The following is a 14,347-nucleotide window of genomic DNA, read 5'->3' as shown; positions in this document are numbered from 1 at the left end:
AGAAGGCGGGCCTCAGAGTCAGTGTCCGCGTGAGACCCCAGTGACTCCCGCAGTGTCTGGCGGCATTTCACGCTGGTGGGGAAGGGCAGGGGCCTTGCGCAGAGAGGTGGGCGCCCCGAGGGCCAGATCACCACTGAGGGGAACAGCTCTGCACTCCTGGGTGGGTCGTCTTCCCAGGAGAAAGACAGAGAACGAAGTCACACGCTAGGATCAAACTGAGGAGCTGAGTTTATCTCAGGCTGCTCCTGTGAGTCAGGGGGAGAAACCCCCTCCAGGGATGAAGGAGGAGAACAGGGCGGCATCGGAGAGCGTCAGGATCAGGGTGAAGCCGACAGCGCGGTGGCCTTGGGCCCACAGCCACGTCCACACACCGCCAAGACCACCTGAAAACACCTCAAGATTCAAAGTGTGCAGAAGAGCTTTGCTGCAGCAATTCCAATTCTAGAACTTTCTCCTGCAGAAATCTCTCACACAGCTAGACAGCTGGGTGTGCGAGGACCAACTCTATGAAGAACTATAAAATAAATAATGGCGCATCTGTAATTAAAAACAGGCAACCCATTAAAAGAACACAGTGCCTTGCAGGGTCTATCACGGCACTGCAGTTTAGTCACGGAAGAAATCGCTCCGTGTCTGTGTGGTGTATATAATACAATTCCACCTGATCAAACACACACACCCACTTAAGTACAATGGAAACCAGTCTGGACGGCTGGGCACTGGGTGGGGGGCAGGGCTCCCACTGCTACTGTTTGTACAAACTTCTCTAATGTCTGAATTGTCTTCAACAGGCACGTCATTTTTGCAATTAAAAATAAGATGTACAGCCCTGGCTGGTGTGGCTCAGTGGGCTGAGCGCCAGCCTGCGAACCAAAGGGTCGCTGGTTTGATTCCCAGTCAGGGCACAGGCCTGGGTTGTGGGCCAGGTCCCCAGTTGGGGGCGTGCGAGAGGCAGCTGATTAATGTTTCTCTCCCTCTCTTTCTCCCTTCCTTCTCTTCCCCTCTAAAAATAAATAAATAAAATCTTAAAAACAAAACAAAACAGAACTTACGCAAGTGTTTGTGGGAGCAGGCCAATCGCCATCGTTGCGAAGCTCATTGTGCCCCTTTAGGTGGAACCACTGGGCTTCCTGCCTGTGTGCCCAGGCGGTCACCCTCCTGCAGTGAGAGTCCTCACCTGAAGGGACAGGGCCCTGCGTCCCACCACAGCAGAGAAGCAGGGGACACAGCAGGATGCACCTCGTCAGAACGCGGGCGGGCGGCAAAGCAATCTTATCCTCAGAAGAACATGGAGGACTGAAGAGCAAACCTCCTGGGCTTAGGTTCCTCTAATGTCCCCGCGCCCAAGTGTCAGGTAGCAGCCCCGTGACGTGCCGAGCGGTGGGACAGGAGTGCCCTTGCCCCACACCCTCTGTGCACGTGAGCACAGTGCCCCCACCCAAGCCGGCCCCTGTGGGGGCGGACTGGTCAGAAACCACGGAAACTACAGTTTGCTGTCCCCACCCCCGCTGAGCCGCGACAGCCCCGGCTCGTAAGACCACCTGGAAAGTTCTCTCCAAGCCGTGTGTCCTCTGCCACCTGCACCCGCTGTCACTGGCAGAGCCACAGCGCCCATCCTCGCTCTTCTCCCTGCTGCCCACACTGACTGAGCTGTGTAGGCCTGGGGGCGGGTGGGAGTGGGGACTGCACAGGACCACCTGGGGACACTGCAAGTCCCTCCACTTGAGGGCACAGCCCCACACTGGGGGCAGCCTGCATGCCCAGGCTGACCCCTCCCAGGAAGGTTCCCTCACTTTCCTTCTGCCAGTCCAGTCCCATCTCACTACATGTCACCTGATGCTCACCTCCAGTCCTGTGCTGCCGGGTGGCAGTGTGCACCTTTGCTTGGGTGCGTTCCTCCTACTTGACAGTGAATTTGAAGGGCAGAGACGGTGTTTCCTCCACCCTTGAGTCCCCAGGCCCAGGCCGTGCGAGGTGTGCCACCGGCGGCCTAACCCCCAAACCACTTCCACTGCGCTGCTGCCTTCAGCTCCCCTCTTCTTCCGCTGCCTGGCACCCATGTGCTGGTTGGACACAGCCCTTCCGGGACACCTGCCAACTGGGCTAAGAGACATCAGTGCACATCCTGGCGCAGACACACACGAGCCTGTGCCCAACGCACCTGACCCTGCAGGGCCCAGCGCCCAGGAGAGGGCTCCTAAATCCAGTGCAAAAACATTTAGTCACACACGCATTTGTGCTCAAACACGTGCACACATGATACATGGACGGACACATGGGCGTGCATTTACATGCACATGCATTATACAGAGACATATACATGAATGAATACACATAGAGACATGTGTGTGCATGTGTGTTTAACCTCCTAAATCGGAGTAAATTTTACTAAACTAAAAAAGTTTCGCAGGTCCTTATGTTCAGGTAAGAAAAGGAATTTGAATTCTGTGCATCACCTGAAATACATATCGACTCCTACAAAACCCATCAGAATCAGGTGTTTTCATAAACTATGTAGAATCAGACACCTCCAAAGCTGTTCTAAACTAATCCAAAGCACAGCAGTAGGGAATCCCTTCTAAATATTTTTTTTATGAAAAAGAACCCCTAAACTCTAAACAAATCCACACATACACATCCTACAGAAAAATGTCCACTTATGGATAGCAATAAAAATATCCTTAATAAAATATCAGCAGATATAATCCAGCAATAACTAAAGAGTAATAAGCCATAACCAAGTGAAATTATTCAAAAGATAAAGAATAATTCAATATACCGTTAGAACACTCATTACTGCATTATATTAATACACCCGTAGGGGAAAGAAAACCAATCCTATGATGAGTCCCAGAACCTGAGGTGCTGAGGAGGCATCTGATGAAATTCAATATCCAATCTTAGTATCAATTCTGAAAGAATACAGGCGAGTCACGGGACTGCTTCCCATCAACAAGCCGGGCCCCTCCCAGCAGCGTAAACGCCACTGGCGTGTGAACACCAACACCGATACAGAGAAGAATCAGAGAAGAATCGAGAGGGAAACGTCAGGAAAGAGGAAGAAAAACCATCACCTGCAGATATGCTAAATAACTGAGAATCCAAGAGCATCAACCTGAAAACGATAATGAAAAAGGAGGAGCTCCCTTAGGTGGAGGGAGAGAATCATCGCACAGACACATTAACCACCACTCTCAGGACAGAAAGAAGAAACAACCACACCTTTCAGCAACAGAAAAGCTGAAGTGTCCGGGGTAAACTTAATAACAAAGGAAAGCGTTAGGGGATCACGTGAAACCCGCTGTTAAGACAGAGCGAGGGGGAGGGAGCAGAGAGGCGTGCAGAGGGCTGTGCAACCTCCCCCGGAGAGGCCGGGCCTTCTGGAATAACCCGCGGCCCGGACAACGGTGCCAGCAGGACCACCTGAGGAACCAGAGAGGCCGGTGCTGCGGCGGATGTGCGCTCTGCGTGGGCCAGTGGCCGAGGGATTTCTGAGAGGGAGAAGCAGGGAGGGCCGGCCTCCCCCGACGCTCCGATTGGTGAAGGCACAAGGGTCAGCGTGGGCCTGGTGCACAGCCACGGAGGTGGCGGCGAGCTCTATGCAAGTACAACACAGAACGTGCTGGGGCGTCTGACCAAAGTGACATTCCAAATCAATCAGTGGGAGGAAAACTGAGGTTTCCGTGGCTACTATTGGCTGCCCATCTGGAGAAAATAAGGTTGTGGCCTTACCTCACAATTTCAAGACGAGTAAAACACCTAAACACAGAAACATCTATTCAGGAAAGCGCTGCAATGAGACAGCTCTGTGTCCTGCTGGGGGGGGGGGGGGGCGGAGAAGGCCGTTCTCAGTACACGCCGGAAGCCAGAAGCCATACAGAGGCTTGAGAGACTGAAAACAAAAATCAAAAACGTCTGCCAAGAAAGAAGCACTGTAAAGTCAAAAGGCTTTTCAGAGACTAACAGGGAAAACACATTTATGATTCCTATTACAGACAAAGGGCTGATTTCCTTACAACACAGCGAACTTCAAAAATCAGTAACAAGATAGGAGTTGAAGAGAATAAGGGCAAAAGCACAGGCTGTTCACAAAGCGAACCTCAATGGTGTTTACACACACACACAGAGGCTCCTTGCATTCATGAGAGACACAAACGTGGAAATGCGGCCGCGATTCCCCGCCGCGTCTATCAGATGGGCAGAAGTCATGGCCGCTGGGGGAAGCGCTGAGCGCGCGTGGGCTGGGACTGCCCACACCACTCTCTTAAAAACCCCGCTTCTAATAAGCATTTCACATGCACACAAATAAGGCCTGTTCCAATAACGCCTCCTAAGCCCCTGGGCGAGGACAGGGGACTGACTGCGGCACATCCTGCCATCGAGGGCAGCCAGCCCGCGGCCACCCCGTGTGCACAAGGTGTCAGGGTGCACAGCCACGCCCATGGCGGAGATGGGCCGCAGCGTCACAGCAGCTCCCTGGCTGTCCTGCCGGGAAAGGCTCCGTGGGGCAGACTCTGAGTGGAGTCCTGGCTGCCCAGCTGGTGGGGACGCTGAGCCTGGGTTTTCCTCACGTGAGAAATAAACACCATTCTTCCCCTGGAAGGGGGTCCTGGGGCTGCAGTCAGCAGCGCCCCGCACGGCGCCTGGCCAGGGGCCCATCTGCACGCCCAGAGCAGCCCTCTGACGCCCCGAGCCCCTGCAGGCAGGGCTGCAAGGAGCAGGGAGCAGGCGGGAGCTAATTCTCCTGCCAAAATGCATGAAAGCGCTCTATCTTCTCTACAGTGAATTGTAAATGACCGAATTCTAAGGGTATCTCTCAGCATCACTGGCGGCACGATCTTTCACAGGCCACCCCCCTCCGTTCCCAGAGGGGCGTCCTGCCGCCGTCAGTGCTGCTCCCAGTGCCCTTGTTCCGTCACACGCCCACCTCTGCCTGCTCACATCTGTGCTTGAAATTCACCTTCTCTTCCTAAAAACGCAGAGATGTGTTGTCAGGCGGCCTGCAGTGCCCACTGGGCAGGCCCAGAGCAGCGAACGGTGGGAGAACACAGGCCTGCGCCTGAAGGGGCACAACGTCCTCACAGACAGCAGCAGCGTGGTGTCACCGGTGGGTGTCCGCCGAGGGAGCAGCGCCCAGACCGGCCGCGGGGAAACTGCACCCCGAGGGCTGTGTACAGAACACAGGTTAGAAATCAAAGCTTCGTCCTGTGTCTCCATCCCCACGGTCGGTCAGCTCGGACACAGAGCCATTGTCAAAGGGCTGAATCACACAGGGACCGTTACTGACGCGCCTGGGTGCGGATGGGCTACAAAAGCTCGCTAACAAAGTACTTCTTTGTTCTCTGTCTCCAGCAGCGTGGGAAAATTCCTCGTGAAAAAGCTTCGTTTCTTCCTCCAACTCGCTTGTCTCATGGGCCATGTGGACCATTAACTACAGCGCAGTGAGCCATAACCAAGTGAAATTACAGCGTCTCCGGTGAGATGCCCACTCCTGTGGGAGAACGCACATCTCTGCTGCTGGTTTCACTGCTGAGGATTCTTCTTGTCTCACAGTTCAATCGGCCCAGACTCCCTTTTATAACGTTATCTGCTGTGGAAGGAAAATAATCACGAGAGCTCACAGGAAACTGGCTCCATTCACGCCAGACCTGGAAAGGCCGCCGACATGTTCCATGGAGGCTCCTTCTGGCCAGCGCACTGCCACACTGCGGGCCCTCCTCTGTCCCTCACTGCTGCGGCCGAGCCTGGCGCGGAGTCCGCGCACGACTGTGACTGCCGCGTCTGCCGTGGGCGGAGCTCTGGATCCACACAGGAGGGATGCGCCCTCACTCAGCGCTCAGGTGCAGAGCCAGGACTAAGGCGCGCTTATCAGCGGGTCCACTGGCACTCGGCTGTCTGTGGTTTCTCTTCAGTGACTCGAGGGAACAGGACGACGACAGTCCCCACGACTGACCCTGTGAACGCAGGGAAGCGTTTCCTAGGGGTTGCCCCTGTTCTGAGCCCACACCCCAGTCTTACTTTGTGAGACTGGGGTCCCCCGGAACAAGGCTTCTCCGTCCCTGCGGCGCCAGGCTCTTGCTGTGGCGGCTCAGCTGCCAGAAGGTCCCCACGTGTGCGGGAGACCCAGGGCCCCACCCCCGCAACTCCTGCCACACTAGAGGCCACGACTCCTCAGAGCTCTCCCCCTCCCACGGCTGCTGTCCCTGTCACTGGTTACTCATCACTGCCACCCCCTTCCCTGTTCACATAGTTGGCACATTCGTGTCCTGACCAGTCCACGGAAAACGCCCATGGTCTCCAAGTCTCAACAGCTTTACCCTGGAAAGAAGAGTCCTAAAATCGGGGAGAACAAACCCAAAATGCCCGCAGCCCTCCTGCCACATGTCGGCTCGGGCAGTCAGCACACAGAATGGCACAGAGGCTGGCACGGCCCGATGGTGTGGAAGTGGAAGAGGTCCATGTGGCACCTGTCCTGCTAGCTCCCTGCTGAAGTCCCCAAATTCATGAAGCAGCCTGAGGACAGAGTCAGTAATGAGCTTCTTAAACTCAGGGGGTGCAGAAGGGACGGGGCAGGAGCGTGGGGAGGTTCACATGCAATCTGCTCTGGTCATGAGAAGGACCAGAAGCCTCCTGGCACCAGAGCGAGGCCATAGGGAACAGGACACCACGTTCACACAGGACACGTCAGGTACAGCACTGAACACATAACCTCCACTTCTCATGAGTTTTAGGAGTTGGGAGAGACCCACTTCTTACTCCTTGTCTTTCTTTGAGCCTCAGGGACAAAGTGAACAGGAGTCTCAGCTCAGTAGCCTCCTGGGCACCTCCTTCCTTCCTTCCTCATCAGTGTAGGGCTCAGGTCCACCTGCCTGTCCTTGCCTGTGTGCACTTGTGCAAACGGCGCCCCAGAAAGGAACCTGTCTGTCCGCGTGCCCCACCCACGCCCCAGCTGGGCCCTGGGGCCAGGCTGCTGCCACACTCTCGCGGGGGAAGCTCGCCTGGGAAAATCATCCTTTAAAATTGGGCAGTGAAACCAGCCCCAGGCAGTCCGGAACCTCATTCGCAAAAGTACACAGACAGCTGAGGACAATCAGACACTGAAAGCCAAATTCCTGAGACACAGAGCGCAACTCAAAATGCAGAAAAACTAACTTCCAGGGAACAGAGTGGGCGTGCCATACTAAAGAAAATGTAACTGAAAATGTTTAAGATCCTCAAAAAGGTCAATGTGTTCCTAATACGAGGAGACTCTGGGGGCAGGGGGAGCAAAAGGAAGACAAAGGAGAAATGAACTAAACCTCAACGGGAGACCTGAACAGATTCTGAGGAGATGGTGTGAGTCGGAGTCAGCGGTGGGAAAAGAAAGAGACGCACTTTCTGGACAGGGAACAGGGGGAGAAAAGCCGAGACCCAGCATGTGCCGAGAGGGGCCGCAGGAAAGTGCTGCGGGCTCCCGCTTACGACATTCCTTAGTCTCTGGTGGGACGTTCAAAATCAGGAGAGAAACAAAGGAACAAAAACATAAAGTCCGTTTTCAGCAGAAGGAGGACGCGGCGAGGCTCTGGTTCAGACTCGGAGGGCGGCGCGCTGGCAGCGGTGGAGCCGGGACCCACGGGGAAGGCACAGCCGGTGGGGTCAGACCTCAGTCCTGCCTGCGAAATGGAGGGGAAGCAGCGCCGGTGGCAGAGGCCCCGCACGGACCAGCCTGGCGTGGCGCAGCACAGAAGGTGGGACCACAGAAGCCACGGCAGGCGACACGTGGGGGACAAGGGGCCAGACTGCCCTGCAGAGACCCCGCAGCCAGGGCCCCCCACTGGCTAAGACACAGAGGCCGAGCACCCGCCCGTACAAACGCTGGGCCATCAGATACATTTCAAGTGTCAACCAGCCTGTAAGCAGCCATGCACACAAGACTTTAAAATGGCCAATCCAGGGACAACTTGTTTCCAAAATGGGTGATCAAAACAGAACCATCAGGGCAAATATCGAAAGACATTCAGGATAAAAGGAGGAGAGAGACAGAAAAAACGAATGTCAAACGGACACTCAGCAGGAACGTTGCCTCTTTAGCAGATGAAATTGTGCCCAAATTTCATCACGAAATCCAACCAGTGAATAAGGCAGCGGCCCTGCAGCGCGAGGGCGCAAAGCAGAGGTCCAGGAGCTCGAGAGGAGGAGGCCACCCACTACAAGAACGAGGGCAGCCGTGTGGGCGCGTGGGGCCCCGCTTCCCCGCCGTGTGACCCTGGGCTGCACTGTGCACGGGGTGCTCGTCCTTTTAGGATCGAGCTGTCAGGGTTCTTTAAAAACACGTCCCAGTGATAAATTCCTTATCAGATGCATAAGCGCTCCCACTCTCGTCACTTTCACCACAGTGTTGTTTCCAGCACAAACCTTATTTTAATGAAGCCCAGCTTACCTATTTTTAGTTTTTTCCGTGGTGATTTCCGAGGCCCTAAGAAGCCGCTCTCTAACCTGCGGTCGGGACAGTTTACTGCTAGGTTTTCTCCCGCAGGTGTTCTAGTTTTAACCCCGACACTCAGCTGGCGACCCGCTCTGAGGCAGGGTCTGTGTTGGGGTGAGGCAGGGTTCTCCCTCGTGTTCTCGCTATGGAGATCCAGTCGTCCCGGCCCCGTCCGCTGCCGACAGTTCTGCCCCGTGACTCGGCTGGGCACACTCGTTACCGTGTTCTCCTGAACTGACCGACCACACACGGAAGGGTTGCTGGACTCTCAGTCCCATGCCACAGATCTGCATGTGCATTCCAACGCCAGCACCACACCACCTTGACTGCCGGAGCACTGGCCAAGTCTTGATATGTTTTTGGCTGTTCTAGGCCCCTTGCATTTCCATGTAAGTTTTAAAACCAGCCTGTCAGTTTCTGCGGACAGTAGGCTGGGACTCTGATGGGATCACACTAGGCCTGCAGCTCAACTGGGAAGCACCACCGTCTTAATAACAGTCTTTTGATCCATGGTCATGGGCTCTCTTTCTATTTCGTTAGATCTTTATAATTTCTTTCAAGTTTTACAGTTTTCGGTGCACATGTGTGTTTTTAAATTTTATTTATTCATTTATTAGTAGTTTCCCGGGAGCTCATAACACTTGTGCGTGGCGTTCAGCTGCGTCCCTGGCGGTCACAGGAGGCCGGGCCATACTCAGCAAGGGTGCAGACGTGGGGCAACGAGATGCAAGGCTGCCCGGGTGCACGTTCCACTGACTGCTGGCCCTGGGAGCTCGGGAGTAGCTGCTGATCAGTATTTTCGATATTTTGGTAAACAGTATCCCAAAATGAAACTGAAAGATATATGTTCTCTAAGCCAAATCTTTGGGTATTTCTGGAAGGGGGGAAATCTCAGTTTCTTCTGATATTTGGTTCTGGCATTTAAATATTTTCTTCAAAATTCACATTTTTCAAAAAACACAGAATGAGATTTATCAAATTTGTTTTGAGTAGCATGCACGTCCCTCCCCCTTAATTAATAGAGCTTTTCAGAGAAAATGCTCCATTTGGTTCTATCACAAGCAACATTCCCCGTGGTCAGGCCAAGAGTAAGTGCAGAATGGAACAGAGAGTCAATTATTTCAGGATTTCACATATGTGATTGTATTTAGTTTTAAGATAAAAAATTGCAATGTAAAGATTAGTACATATTTTTGTAGCTGGATTCAACAGAAAATACAAGTAAAAGTTAAGTTTTAAAAACTGGGTGGGCAATATAGAAGCGAGGATAATTAGATCCTATGTATAAACATCAGTGAAATGTATTTTAACTAGAATTTTATTGTGCTTGGAAGTTTTCAATTAATTTTATAATTACACTGGGAAGGAGAAAATACCTTGCTGGATTATTCTCTTTGGATTTTTTTTTTTCTATAAATAGCTGAATTCAAAATTTCCAGGTGACTGAGTATTTGAAATTCTTGTTATGGGTTTAACTACTGATCTCCCTTTCAAGAAATCAGCAGTTGACTATCAGGAAGTGTACAATTTTGAAGTTCTTTTGTTAAATTCATTCCCTAAATACTTTATTCTTCTTCTGATGCCACTGTAAATGAAATTGTTTTCTTTCTTCTTATTGTCTTAATCCTTACCCGAGGATACGTATTTTGTTGGTTTTTTTTTAAGAGACGAAAGGGGAAAGAGAGACAGAGAGAGAGAAAGACAGACAGACATCGATGTGAGAGAGAAACATCGCCTGTGGCCGCCCGCATGCGCCCTTTTGGTGTCTGGAATGATGCTCCAACCAACTGAGCCGCCTGGCCAGGGCAAACTGTTTTCTGAATTTCATTTTGGGATTGCTCATTGCTGGTGCATAGAAATACAAATGATGGTAGCATATTGATCTTGTATCCTGCAATGTTGCCGAATACATTCATTCTAATAGTTTTTTTTCTTCTATTTTTGGTAGATTCCTTAGGATTTTCCATTTAAACAATAATGTCATCTACAGAGATAGTTTCATTTCCTCCTTGCCAATCTGGATGTCTTCTGTTTCATTTTTCTTCTTATTTTTCCTTTTTTCCTAACTGTCCTGGCTAGAATGCACAGTACTAGGTAAGTTTCTAAAACTCTGGTCCTCAATTTTCTCAAGTATAAAAGAACACTACTAATAATGCTACCAGTGAGGACAGAATTGAGTAACATGTGCAAAGTGCTCCAAGGAGCACCTGGAAGGCGGGAACACGCAGCACTGGCTGTGAGGTGCTGCATGAGAAGCACATTGAAGCACAGGAGAGACGGGAAGGAATGGCCCCAGGGCACCAGGTGTGCTGCCAACACAGGAAGCAGGAGATCCGACTGGAGAATCCTCAGTTGAATTTAGGCCCAAAGGCACTGAGACAAGACAGGTGTATTTCACAGGAGGAGAACAGTGCTGTACCCTCCAAGACAGAAGAATGGGCACAGCAGCACCACTCAGCACGGCGTCCACGCCCACGGGACGAGGAGGGGGCAGAGGAGCAAGAGACACAAACCCCTGACCACAGGAGCTCATTTACAAAGGGACCTAAACAAACCCAGAATCATCTTCTGGAGAACGGACCCCTTGCGGTCCAGGCTCCCCCCACTGGGTGTGTGTCCTAGAAACCCGTCTGGATCAGTGCACCTGCTGGCGTAATGGTGAGAGGCCGCATTTGGCTGCAGTGAATTTTTTTGAAGACTCTTTCAAAACGTTTGCCCATGTCACAATGGGTGATGGACGAGCGCTGAGTGTTAGTAGTTTTTGACCAAAAACAGCATGACCTTCTGCCCCACCCTCCCTGTTCAGCCCATCTCGTCCCGAGCAGCTTTTTTTTTTGTTGTTGCCCTAGATGAAAAGAGTTCTCAAAGGTAAATGTTTTGCCGATGTGGAAGCGGTGAAAGCAAAAATGGCGGAAGCACTAAAAGGTGTCAAACTCGATGCATTCAAACTGTTCTGAGCAGCAGAAAGTGTCTCGAGAGGTGTATGGCATCCAATGGAGAGGACTTTGAAGGTGCCTGAAGTTTAAACACATGAGAATAAATACACAATTTTTAATAAATAGGTTATGGTATTTGTTTGGTCGTCCCTCATATGTTCTTAGCCTGAAGTCCTCGCGTGCACAGAAGCAGCAGGTTGGACAGCGTGTGGGTGTACACGTGCGCACATGCAGAAGCCTTGAAGTTCAGAGGCGGGAACTGGTAACAGGCCCAAAACACCAAAGAGGCCGCTGCTGGGGCAGGAGACCCCTCACTGCGATTTTCCTCTCTGCTTTCTTTTCTATTGACGGAATTTTTTTTACTGTGAATATGTAGTAATTTTATAATTTGAAAAAATACATTACAAACACTTTTTAGGGTGGAAAATAGAAAAAAAAACCCACAAGGTACTTTTTTTATAAATCCAGTTGATTTGAGTAATTAAAGATAACAGCATTAATTTCTAAACTGTAGAAAACTTATAGCAGTAAATTTTTTTAAGAACTCTGCAGCAACAATTTCCCGAAACCAGTTCCTTGCCGCTCTCAGTTCTGTCCAGACTGCGTCCCACTAACCAGGAAACAGCTGGAGACCAGGTCACAGCTCGTGTCCTCAGCGAGACCTCGTCAGACTCTCTCAAGACGTCTGTTTCCACCCTTTAGCTCAATATGCTAACAAGTTCAATTTCCATGATGTTAGTATTTATTTCATTTCATAATATAATTTGCCTTAATAACGCTTAGGGTATATTTCTACTATTTTATGTGGTTTTAAAGGATGTAAGTTAAAGTCAGAAGCAAACAGCTGTAGAGCTGACTGTCCCTGGATTAATGTAAGTGTGATTTAAAAGAGCACACTCTGCCTTTTTAACACGTATGTTCCAATGTATTTTCCAGAAGAACAGCAATGTCCAGAGCCTGAAAGTAATTGAGTTGTCTTAACTGAAAATTACTTTACTAGGGAAAAAGTGGCTTCTCTTCTGCTACAAAAATCTGACTTTACCAGCTTCTAATACCAACACATGCAAAATAGGCAATATGGCCACATACTACAAAGGACAACCAAAAATAGTATAATTATGCGGAAACATGACTGTCTGAAGGGAGAGCACTAGGAAAGAATGCATCTCTCATGATCGGAAACACAGATTTACGCTGGAGAAAGGCGTTCAGGTTTCTCAGTGAACGTGATGGGTCCGGTCTGGACTCTGGACTGCAGCGCGGCGGGCTGTGCGCGCAGCTGGCAACGCCGCTCCCCGGCCCCCACGGTCAGCAGAGAGCCCGCGGGAGGGGCTGGGTTCCCCCTGCCACTGTGGCAAATGTGTCCTGTAAGCGACCAAATCAGACACAAGCACAACACGTGTGCACAGCGCGTCCCAGGAACGACAGTCTGGAAGCAGCTACAGATGTTTTCCATGACTTTCTTTAATGACTAGTCAAAATCTCTAAAAATAAAAGCCCATAATCACGGCCACCCAGCAGCCAAGGACGGGGGAGAGTTCTTAAGCTCCCCCTTGGCCAGCAGTGAGGCTCCTCTGGGGCTGGGGCTCAACGTGAACGGCATGACTGTGAAGACAGTGTCCCAGGGGCAGCGCTGGCACCTGCGGGCGTCCCGGCAGTGGCCGCCCTGCCGCCTGTGTGCAGAGAGCCCAGACCCCGGAGGCCATGCAAGGTCCCTGGGCCCCGCCCCCCGCCCCGTGAACCCTGCAGGCTGCCGCTTCCACACACTTCCACCGGGACCCCACGGCTGTCGCCCCTCCCTGCCACTCCTGTCGGCCCATCCCGGGCTGTACTCCTGAGAAGAGGCCCACCTGCCTGCCTGCCTTCTTAAGTGCACCGGCTTCCCCGTCCCCGCCCTTCCCCGGATGGCTTCTCTCCTTGGTCGCTGTTGAGCGCACTGTCCACCCCACTGACCTCTGCGCCCCTGGCTTCTGAAACCGCCTGGTGCCGCTCCCCTCCGCAGAGACCCTGCAGTCACTTCACCACACAGCTGGGTGTGGGACTTCGGTTGGCATGGACACCAGCGGGATGACGGTCCCTATTATTTTCCTGCTGCCAGCTGAACGTCCTCGTCATTGTGTCACCTAGCACCCTGTGGGTGTGCACGCGGGCGTGTGTGTGCGTGCGGGGTTGGGGTGGGGGCGTTGGCACTGGGAGCCCCGCACCACAACCGGGTAACTAAGAAAAACAACGTCCCCATCTCTGCTTTGGGCCACATTTCTGGGCGTCAGGGTCAGAGATACAGACCAACTACCCAAGACAAAATAGCAGGTTTCCAAGTCCAGGGCGGAGTCACATAATAGCCACGCACAGAACCTCTGCAGAAAGCTGACATTATCCCCCAGCTTCAGATGCTGAATTACTAACTCCTTCTCCTGAGATCAGACTAAAATAAGTTCTAAGGCAGCTCATTGCCATATTTAGGATGTTCCTGTGGGAGCAATGACAAACATCTGGCTACGATACTTTCTGGAATTCTGGCTATTTTTTCCTGGCCAGAAAGAAAACATGAAGTTTTTATGGGAATAGCAATGTGCAGACTCCTCGCACGGGCCCACGGCTGAGAGTGTCCCCCGGCAAGGCACAGCTCAAGCTGAGGCTTTCCAACCCTAAACACAGGAGGAAGGAAAGCCAGCTGCAAAAACGCAGAGCGCTTCATCCTGACCACTGCAGCCCGGCGGGCTGCGTGCAGTCCTGGCTGAGGCACTTGCCTGGGTTGCGGGTTTGGTCCCCAGTTGGGACGAGCACGAGGCAACCAAGCGAAGTTTCTCTCCCTCTCATTCTCCCTCCCTTCCCCTCTCTCTAAAAAGAAATAAACGAAATCTTTAACAAATAAATTAAAATGTTGAGCATTTTAAGGAAAAGGGGAAGGTGAGCACACATGAATGGCAGCAAAGGCACCGGCACT

General features: G+C 51.9%; 1 protein-coding gene across 1 annotated transcript in view; it reads right to left on the bottom strand.

Annotated features, from left to right (window-relative positions):
* The window catches only part of FARP2 (FERM, ARH/RhoGEF and pleckstrin domain protein 2), an 80,839-nt gene that overhangs the window by 50,243 nt on the left and 16,249 nt on the right, over positions 1-14,347 (bottom strand). The gene's annotated exons all lie outside the window — the stretch shown is intronic.

Source organism: Furipterus horrens, unplaced genomic scaffold (assembly GCF_987537825.1).
Source record: "Furipterus horrens unplaced genomic scaffold, mFurHor1.1.pri manual_scaffold_1, whole genome shotgun sequence".
NCBI classification, from domain to species: Eukaryota; Metazoa; Chordata; class Mammalia; order Chiroptera; family Furipteridae; genus Furipterus; species Furipterus horrens.
This window is presented reverse-complemented; position numbering and strand designations above follow the sequence as displayed.